Source organism: Oncorhynchus gorbuscha, unplaced genomic scaffold (genome assembly GCF_021184085.1).
Source record: "Oncorhynchus gorbuscha isolate QuinsamMale2020 ecotype Even-year unplaced genomic scaffold, OgorEven_v1.0 Un_scaffold_1806, whole genome shotgun sequence".
Lineage (NCBI taxonomy): Eukaryota > Metazoa > Chordata > Actinopteri > Salmoniformes > Salmonidae > Oncorhynchus > Oncorhynchus gorbuscha.
The window spans coordinates 99,623-110,071 of record NW_025746482.1 but is presented as its reverse complement, the minus strand read 5'-3'; positions in this window follow the sequence as shown (position 1 = coordinate 110,071).

Sequence of the window (10,449 nt, the reverse complement as noted above, 5' to 3'; positions counted from 1 at the left end):
GAGACAGCTGCCTAATGTACCCCCCCATATCACCCCTGCCCCACCCTGGATCGGGAGAGGGGACAGCTGCCTAATGTACCCCCATCACCCCTGCCCCACCCTGGACCCAGGAGGGGAGACAGCTGCCTAATGGACTGGCCAACACCACCAGCTCCCCTGCGACACCCATCGGACACAGCCACCCACTCCTACCGTCCCCCCACTACACTCTTGTCACCTGGAGAATAGGTGGATGGAGAAAGGGATGGAGAAAGAGAGGGAGGGGCAGATGGAGGAGGTGTGGCAGACTGAGGTTTGAGTTCAACCCTCCTCGGTTTCAGCTCTGTTTCCTTCTGTCTCTTCAGTAGCGCTCTGTGTAACTCCTTACCTTCAGCTAATCACCAACACAGGCTAGCTGCTGACCATGTGTGTGAGTCAGCTGATCTGTGTCTCTATGTGACTGTGTGTGTGTGGGTGTGTGTGTGTAGTATGAATGTGTGTGGTTGGTTTAATCTCTCCTTCTTCAGTAAACTGTATTGGTATCCCATTGTGCCTATATGAATAGACATTGCACTGTTTGTAGATGATAGAAGTTGGTATGAGGGTAGGGTAAAAGAGAAGTGGGGGGACGGGGGGGTCATGTTCAGTAGGCCACAACGTTCCTTGGAAGGCTCAGAAAAATAGACTGTATGGAACAGACATGCATCTCTGACATCTAGAGTAAGGAGTAATGTCTTCTATTCACAACATTGCTATCTGCAACGTTTAGCAGGCTTGGTTACACCCTTCTGGAATCAACCCTGCTAGTAAAGATCAGTGGGAGGGAGCCTCTTTTGACCAGCGAGCGACATAATTGGTGCTTGCCACAGAGGGCATAGATGAGCACTTTGATTCGTAGCTGTATCCTGTCTATTCCCTTGAGAAATACCTGGTTCCTGTTCATCAGGCACCAAACGTAACAAAAATGACTGAAACAGGGAATATTACCTGGACTTCTCCAATAAGAAATGCAAATGTTTGTTTTTCCATTGCAAAACATCTTAAAACATTTTGTTAGGTGCCCGAATGAACATGACCCTGAAAATGCAAGTTCCTTCTCTCAGAACCAACAGAGGATGAACTGTGATCACACCAAACATCAAAGCAACTGTAGCAGCTAAGACTTGCGGAGCTTTCGTCACAGTTAGAAGACTGAAAAATTAACTTTAAAAAAGTAGCTATTAAATCCAACCGACCAAAGATGACACGAACAGCTGACATTTCAAAGAACTGAAATGAAAACTGAAGTGATCGGCTGTTACCCAACCCTCTCCCTCCTACTACTGCCGTTTACCCAACCCTCTCCCTCCTACTACTGCCGTTACCCAACCCTCTCCCTCCTACTACTGCCGTTACCCAACCCTCTCCCTCCTACTACTGCCGTTACCCAACCCTCTCCCTCCTACTACTGCCGTTACCCAACCCTCTCCCTCCTACTACTGCCGTTACCCAACCCTCTCCCTCCTACTACTGCCGTTACCCAACCCTCTCCCTCCTACTACTGCCGTTACCCAACCCTCTCCCTCCTACTACTGCCGTTACCCAACCCTCTCCCTCCTACTACTGCCGTTACCCAACCCTCTCCCTCCTACTACTGCCGTTACCCAACCCTCTCACTCCTACTACTGCCGTTACCCAACCCTCTCACTCCTACTACTGCCGTTACCCAACCCTCTCCCTCCTACTACTGCCGTTACCCAACCCTCTCCCTCCTACTACTGCCGTTACCCAACCCTCTCCCTCCTACTACTGCCGTTACCCAACCCTCTCCCTCCTACTACTGCCGTTACCCAACCCTCTCCCTCCTACTACTGCCGTTACCCAACCCTCTCCCTCCTACTACTGCCGTTACCCAACCCTCTCCCTCCTACTACTGCCGTTACCCAACCCTCTCCCTCCTACTACTGCCGTTACCCAACCCTCTCCCTCCTACTACTGCCGTTACCCAACCCTCTCCCTCCTACTACTGCCGTTACCCAACCCTCTCACTCCTACTACTGCCGTTACCCAACCCTCTCCTCCTACTACTGCCGTTACCCAACCCTCTCCCTCCTACTACTGCCGTTACCCAACCCTCTCACTCCTACTACTGCCGTTACCCAACCCTCTCACTCCTACTACTGCCGTTACCCAACCCTCTCCCTCCTACTACTGCCGTTACCCAACCCTCTCACTCCTACTACTGCCGTTACCCAACCCTCTCCCTCCTACTACTGCCGTTACCCAACCCTCTCCCTCCTACTACTGCCGTTACCCAACCCTCTCCCTCCTACTACTGCCGTTACCCAACCCTCTCACTCCTACTACTGCCGTTACCCAACCCTCTCCCTCCTACTACTGCCGTTACCCAACCCTCTCCCTCCTACTACTGCCGTTACCCAACCCTCTCACTCCTACTACTGCCGTTACCCAACCCTCTCCCTCCTACTACTGCCGTTACCCAACCCTCTCCCTCCTACTACTGCCGTTACCCAACCCTCTCCCTCCTACTACTGCCGTTACCCAACCCTCTCCCTCCTACTACTGCCGTTACCCAACCCTCTCCCTCCTACTACTGCCGTTACCCAACCCTCTCCCTCCTACTACTGCCGTTACCCAACCCTCTCCCTCCTACTACTGCCGTTACCCAACCCTCTCCCTCCTACTACTGCCGTTACCCAACCCTCTCCCTCCTACTACTGCCGTTACCCAACCCTCTCCCTCCTACTACTGCCGTTACCCAACCCTCTCCCTCCTACTACTGCCGTTACCCAACCCTCTCCCTCCTACTACTGCCGTTACCCAACCCTCTCACTCCTACTACTGCCGTTACCCAACCCTCTCACTCCTACTACTGCCGCTACCCAACCCTCTCCCTCCTACTACTGCCGCTACCCAACCCTCTCACTCCTACTACTGCCGCTTACCCAACCCTCTCCCTCCTACTACTGCCGTTACCCAACCCTCTCCCTCCTACTACTGCCGTTACCCAACCCTCTCCCTCCTACTACTGCCGCTACCCAACCCTCTCACTCCTACTACTGCCGCTACCCAACCCTCTCCCTCCTACTACTGCCGCTACCCAACCCTCTCACTCCTACTACTGCCGCTACCCAACCCTCTCACTCCTACTACTGCCGCTACCCAACCCTCTCACTCCTACTACTGCCGCTACCCAACCCTCTCACTCCTACTACTGCCGTTACCCAACCCTCTCCCTCCTACTACTGCCGTTACCCAACCCTCTCACTCCTACTACTGCCGTTACCCAACCCTCTCCCTCCTACTACTGCCGCTACCCAACCCTCTCCCTCCTACTACTGCCGCTACCCAACCCTCTCACTCCTACTACTGCCGTTACCCAATCATTGTATCATCAATCTGAAGATGAAGTTGAATTGATTCATTTAAAAAACGTTGATCGTTTTAATGTTTACCCTCACACATCCTTTATGAAAAGGATGCCTTTTGCTACCTGTATTATTGCCAAAAAAAGTTTGATTTGATACATCAATCAGACATTAAATCACTGTTAACATTTAAATCTGAGAGGAGTGTTGGGTAAGGCTAGCGTATACAGGACATGCCCATAGAGATGAATAGAGGGTGCAGGCTAGCGTATACAGGACATGCCCATAGAGATGAATAGAGGGTGCAGGCTAGCGTATACAGGACATGCCCATAGAGATGAATAGAGGGTGCAGGCTAGCGTATACAGGACATGCCCATAGAGATGAATAGAGGGTGCAGGCTAGCGTATACAGGACATGCCCATAGAGATGAATAGAGGGTGCAGGCTAGCGTATACAGGACATGCCCATAGAGATGAATAGAGGGTGCAGGCTAGCGTATACAGGACATGCCCATAGAGATGAATAGAGGGTGCAGGCTAGCGTATACAGGACATGCCCATAGAGATGAATAGAGGGTGCAGGCTAGCGTATACAGGACATGCCCATAGAGATGAATAGAGGGTGCAGGCTAGCGTATACAGGACATGCCCATAGAGATGAATAGAGGGTGCAGGCTAGCGTATACAGGACATGCCCATAGAGATGAATAGAGGGTGCAGGCTAGCGTATACAGGACATGCCCATAGAGATGAATAGAGGGTGCACTTTCCCATCTCTATGGAAGTGACTGAAAGCTCCTATAGGTCTGCCTTCAGTGCTACAGCATAACGCTGTCTGGGTGTTTGTGTTTGATATAAACAGAACACTAAGGGATGTGTCTGTCCTCCACGCCGTCTGCTTCGTCCCACTCCTAATGTCAACCTGTACTGCACCTTCCTTTCTTAAAGGCAACAAGAGTCAACAGCTATTGTGGTGGAGCGATTTTGTTACATTTGTCGTTAAAGTTGTTTGTGTTTTGTTTACTCACAAAGCCATGCTCCCACAAAGTGGGGATGGTCTTTTAGCGACTCGAGTGTCTGAGTTCTGTTCTGCCCATAGAGTTAGAAAGAGGGACTATCTTAAAAAAAAAAAAAATTAGCCCTCTTTCTAACTCTATGGTGCTGCCTTTGTTGGCCAAGCCAAAGGTGGTGTTGTAGCAGAAGTCCGACGTGATGCAGACCAGAGAACATTGTGTTTTCAAGGCCAGAGAGTGTCGTTGGTCACGCCAGTCACAACACCTATTTGCACTGCGGTGGGTACAACCAAACACCTAAAGAGTCATGTATCTGCACCTTTAAAACACAACATGATGATTAACAGCCTATTTGCACTGCGGTGGGTACAACCAAACACCTAAAGAGTCATGTATCTGCACCTTTAAAACAACATGATGATTGACAGCCTATTTGCACTGCGGTGGGTACAACCAAACACCTAAAGAGTCATGTATCTGCACCTTTAAAACAACATGATGATTAACAGCCTATTTGCACTGCGGTGGGTACAACCAAACACCTAAAGAGTCATGTATCTGCACCTTTAAAACAACATGATGATTGACAGCCTATGTGTTGTATTTGGTCATGGTTTTCAGCAACACAAACTATTGTTGTCTGGGTCTGTAAATGGTGAATATGGTTCAGTATACTATAATATACGGTGCTCTGGTGAAATTTAACTTCTCACCTGAGCATCAATGTGGCAGAACATTCTGCTAACCTAGAAAGAGCAAAGTTGTGTTAACCTAGAAAGAGCAAAGTTGTGTTAACCTAGAAAGAGCACCGTTGTGTTAACCTTGAAAGAGCACCGTTGTGTTAACCTTGAAAGAGCAATGTTGTGTTAACCTTGAAAGAGCACCGTTGTGTTAACCTAGAAAGAGCACCGTTGTGTTAACCTAGAAAGAGCACCGTTGTGTTAACCTTGAAAGAGCAATGTTGTGTTAACCTAGAAAGAGCACCGTTGTGTTAACCTTGAAAGAGCACCGTTGTGTTAACCTTGAAAGAGCACCGTTGTGTTAACCTTGAAAGAGCACCGTTGTGTTAACCTTGAAAGAGCACCGTTGTGTTAACCTTGAAAGAGCACCGTTGTGTTAACCTTGAAAGAGCACCGTTGTGTTAACCTAGAAAGAGCACCGTTGTGTTAACCTTGAAAGAGCAATGTTGTGTTAACCTTGAAAGAGCACCGTTGTGTTAACCTAGAAAGAGCACCGTTGTGTTAACCTAGAAAGAGCACCGTTGTGTTAACCTTGAAAGAGCACCGTTGTGTTAACCTTGAAAGAGCACCGTTGTGTTAACCTAGAAAGAGCACCGTTGTGTTAACCTTGAAAGAAACCGTTAGCACGTTGTGTTAACCTTGAAAGAGCACCGTTGTGTTAACCTTGAAAGAGCACTGTTGTGTTAACCTTGAAAGAGCACCGTTGTGTTAACCTTGAAAGAGCACCGTTGTGTTAACCTTGAAAGAGCACCGTTGTGTTAACCTTGAAAGAGCACCGTTGTGTTAACCTTGAAAGAACTGTTGTGTTAACCTTGAAAGAGCACCGTTGTGTTAACCTTGAAAGAGCACCGTTGTGTTAACCTTGAAAGAGCACCGTTGTGTTAACCTTGAAAGAGCACCGTTGTGTTAACCTTGAAAGAGCACCGTTGTGTTAACCTAGAAAGAGCACCGTTGTGTTAACCTTGAAAGAGCAATGTTGTGTTAACCTTGTTGTGTTAACCTTGAAAGAGCACCGTTGTGTTAACCTAGAAAGAGCACCGTTGTGTTAACCTTGAAAGAGCACCGTTGTGTTAACCTTGAAAGAGCACCGTTGTGTTAACCTAGAAAGAGCACCGTTGTGTTAACCTAGAAAGAGCACCGTTGTGTTAACCTTGAAAGAGCACCGTTGTGTTAACCTTGAAAGAGCACCGTTGTGTTAACCTTGAAAGAGCACTGTTGTGTTAACCTTGAAAGAGCACCGTTGTGTTAACCTTGAAAGAGCACTGTTGTGTTAACCTTGAAAGAGCACCGTTGTGTTAACCTAGAAAGAGCACCGTTGTGTTAACCTTGAAAGAGCACTGTTGTGTTAACCTTGAAAGAGCACCGTTGTGTTAACCTTGAAAGAGCACTGTTGTGTTAACCTTGAAAGAGCACCGTTGTGTTAACCTTGAAAGAGCACCGTTGTGTTAACCTTGAAAGAGCACCGTTGTGTTAACCTAGAAAGAGCACCGTTGTGTTAACCTTGAAAGAGCACCGTTGTGTTAACCTTGAAAGAGCACCGTTGTGTTAACCTTGAAAGAGCACCGTTGTGTTAACCTTGAAAGAGCAATGTTGTGCTGAAGTTGAAACTTTGTGTTAAAGGTCCAATGCAGCCATTTTATCTTAATATCAAATATTTCTGTTTGAAAATGAAGTACCTGACTTTGTTCATCAGTCTTATGGCTTGGGGGAAGAAGCTGTTAAGGAGCCTTTTGGACCTAGACTTGGCGCTCCTGTACCTCGTGCCGTTCAGTGGAAATATATATAAAACACAGGAAATCTAAATTGTGTCTGCACTGGGCCTTTAACGTTGAAAGGCAAATGTTGTGTTAACATAGAGTGGAATGTTGTGTTCAAGTTGAAAGGCAAATGTTGTGTTTGAAGTGCCTACTAGATCTACAAGCCACATAACCTACAGTACAGTATGCCTGAACAGAACAACCTAGCAATGAACATACCTACTGGGCACAGATTGGTTGAATCAACGTTGTTTCCACTTCATTTCAATGAATTTATGTTGACCCAACGTGGAATAAACGTCTGTAGGTTTTCCCCCAACGATGTACTAAGTCAAAGCAACCAAACAAGAGAAGAAATAAATAAATACACGGCAGGACAATTTCAGAGGTGGGAGTGACAGATCACCATGGCGATGTTAAGCAATACTGTTCTGTTTTGTTTTTTCAAAGAGAACCGAGCTTGAGAAACCCGGGCTGCGTTCCAGAGCCAATGTTCCATTCTCACCTATGGAAAGTCCATCCTTTAGAATGCCCCACCAGCGGACTAAAGGGTCCTTTACCGTCAACTATTTGGCGCTCAGGTGCACCGGCTGCTGCTGTGGTGATGGTCCTCAAACTGAGGTGTGAAGATACATAGAAACACCAATGTCCTGTTTCAATACTTTAAAAAACCATCCTTCTCTTCCTTGACATTATCACTAATATGATTTAAGGAGGAGAGGAAAGAAGGAAGGCAGCATTGTAACAGTTTAAAACAGAGCAAGAAGACACAGGATGGTTATTAACACAGTACAAAAACGGGCTTCAATCTGGAACGTTTCCGTGTAACTTTGGTAGTCCTGAATGCAGCCCGGAGCCACTATGAGGGAACACGATGCCAAAGACACATGGTGGCTGGATTTAAAAGAAGAGACACTGGAGGACGACCAAATGGACAGTCAGGTCTGACATTACGTTGAGGCACCTTTTACTAGGGGACAGGCCTCTTCCAAATCGCCCAAAACAACACAATGCTCTCTGAATGGTTTTTTAACGTGACTCATAATGTGTATCATGATGAACTCACAAACACACGTTGTGATTTGAGCTCACAGTGGCTAGTATGATAATCATCTCTTTTAGGGGTGAATAGTAACTTCCGCGTAAGTGACATTTTCCCATTGATTTCAATACATGACTAAGTGAAAATTCAACTCAAAGTTAGGAACTCTGTGTTCCAAATGTCCATACTATGTATTATGGAGCAATGTAGTGGGCAGATAGTGTTGTGTATCCAGTGGGCAAAAGCTGCTTGAAGTAATAATTACAACTAGTTTATTACCAGAACTGGTTGTAATCTGGTCCTGATAAAGTCATTTCTATCATGTCTTTCGAGCTGGTTAGTATTGATATTGGAATGCAAGCCTTGGTTGATTGCCTCGCTCTGTGTTGGTAAAATGGTGGAGAGTGAGTGTTACTGTACTGTGGTTATATATTTCTCTCTCTGGGAGGCTTCTCTTCTCCACACACACACACCGTGCCAGAACAGTCACACGATCTCTTCTCTGGCAGGAGCACTGCCCTCCTGCTGCTTTCTGCAACAACAACAACAACTGTAGAAATAACTAACAAACTCACAAACTGTTGTTTTTTCCCTCCCACTTAGGCCTACACTAACTGGATTTGTTTTCCCCTTCCTGTTCATGTACCGTTTCATGGGTTGTGTTTTGGGTTAACTTTGATGGAGCAAGAGTGGCGGGGAGGTCTTGGCAAGGACTCTCTCTACACTCTGCTAGCATTCCTCCCACTCACTGCTTCTCAGAACACTGTTTATGTTTTACCTTGAATAGAAGGGGAGTGCCAGGGGAAAGTAGTCGAGTCAGATCTCCACCTTCAGCCCGATTTGCCACCTGGCATATGGGGGGGGACAAGCCAGCCATCTGGTCGATCACAGATTGGGTGCATCCGAACTGACTCCCTGTTCAAGATATAGTGCACTACTTTTCACCAGGGCCCATAGAACTCAGGTTGTAGGGCGCTGGTCAAAAGTAGTCCCCTATAGGGAATAGGGTGCCATTTCAGACCAGCCATTTACCCAGCTCCCTGGTCTAACACAGCCTCACACTAAAGGGAAACTAAACGAGTGGGCTCTGACATACCAACAGGGAGAGCTAGCCGATCCCAGAGACGGATCCTTCCTGATAATACTGCCTTTAGAAACCCAGTTCTAGAATGCCTTTGAGCAAATCGACGACAAGGGCTGAATCCAGTTTGAACTGACAAACGGTTCAACAAGTGTGAGCACTGTATTACACATTTGTAGGATGCATTTTTCTGCCAAATGTCTAGGCCTATACTGTAGTATGTTATAACGAGGATGACAACAATACAAAGTATTCTTGCTACTTTTTCCATGTTCATACCAGGAAGAATGGAGCATTACCTCGTGTTCTAATCTAGTTGGTCTTCTGTAGGTGGAGAACACGATTCTCTCCATTCACTGTCTGAGGTGAATTCCACCTTAGCTCAATCAGTGTGTGTGTGTGTGTGTGTGTGTGTGTGTGTGTGTGTGTGTGTGTGTGTGTGTGTGTGTGTGTGTGTGTGTGAGAGAGAGCTGAAGAAGGCTTGTGTGTGCTTTGTTTAAAGCCTGAATGGGCTCGGATGTAAGATGACCCTGGTGGGACTACAGTGACCCCTCAGTGACTGGTCCTGAACTGAAGACTTTCTCTCACTCTCACACACACACACACACTACAGACTCACACATTGTCCTCCCAGAGACTGGAGGCCCTCTCCTGTTTCAAAGATGACGTGACGCCCCGAGACAGGAGAGACAGAGCTCGGAGACTTTTTTTTTTACCCTAAACCCCATCAGGACTGTCAGACACACAGACAGACAGAGGAAGACAAATGATGCCCAAACCAATGATTTTCTAACAGAGCGAAGTAAGAAGAGGAATGGACATTCTAGAACACAGATTCTAGGACACGAGCTCTTTTGGAACTGTAAAAATGTCTTCTGGACTACAAACAGGATACATTCCAGAACACAGTGTCATCATGTCATGTACAGCACCCCCATATCATTTCACAACTCCTCTAACCCCCCCCCGCTCTGTTTTCAATAACCTACAATAATCACAATAGTACAATAAACGCTTTGGATTGGCAAAATACAGAAAGGATTTTTTTTTAAATTAACATTAAAAAGCAGCAAGAAAACAAAAGTACAAAGTGCCGTACAAATAAAGCCTAATATTTGTTTGTTTTGTGAGTGTACTGTACACCATTATAATGTATATTTTAATATTTATATGCAGCTGTTGTATTAAAGTATATTTTTAAGAAAACAGGTTGGTAAGGGTGCTCTTTGTTTCCCCTAGAGAATAATTTGTTTGGACAGTGGCCAAATCTTCTTAAAGCTTCAACCTTCTTGTTTCCTTTCCTACATTGTTAGCAAACTGAGAGAAAGCCAAACAAGAGTTTTATTCTGGATAATTCCATCCCTGAAGAAAGTCAAACGGGGAGAGTCAGCCTTGGTCTGTTGGCACATCGACCTGCACCCGTCTCTCGTACCTGGATGACATAAACACCCAGAATGCCCTGGAACG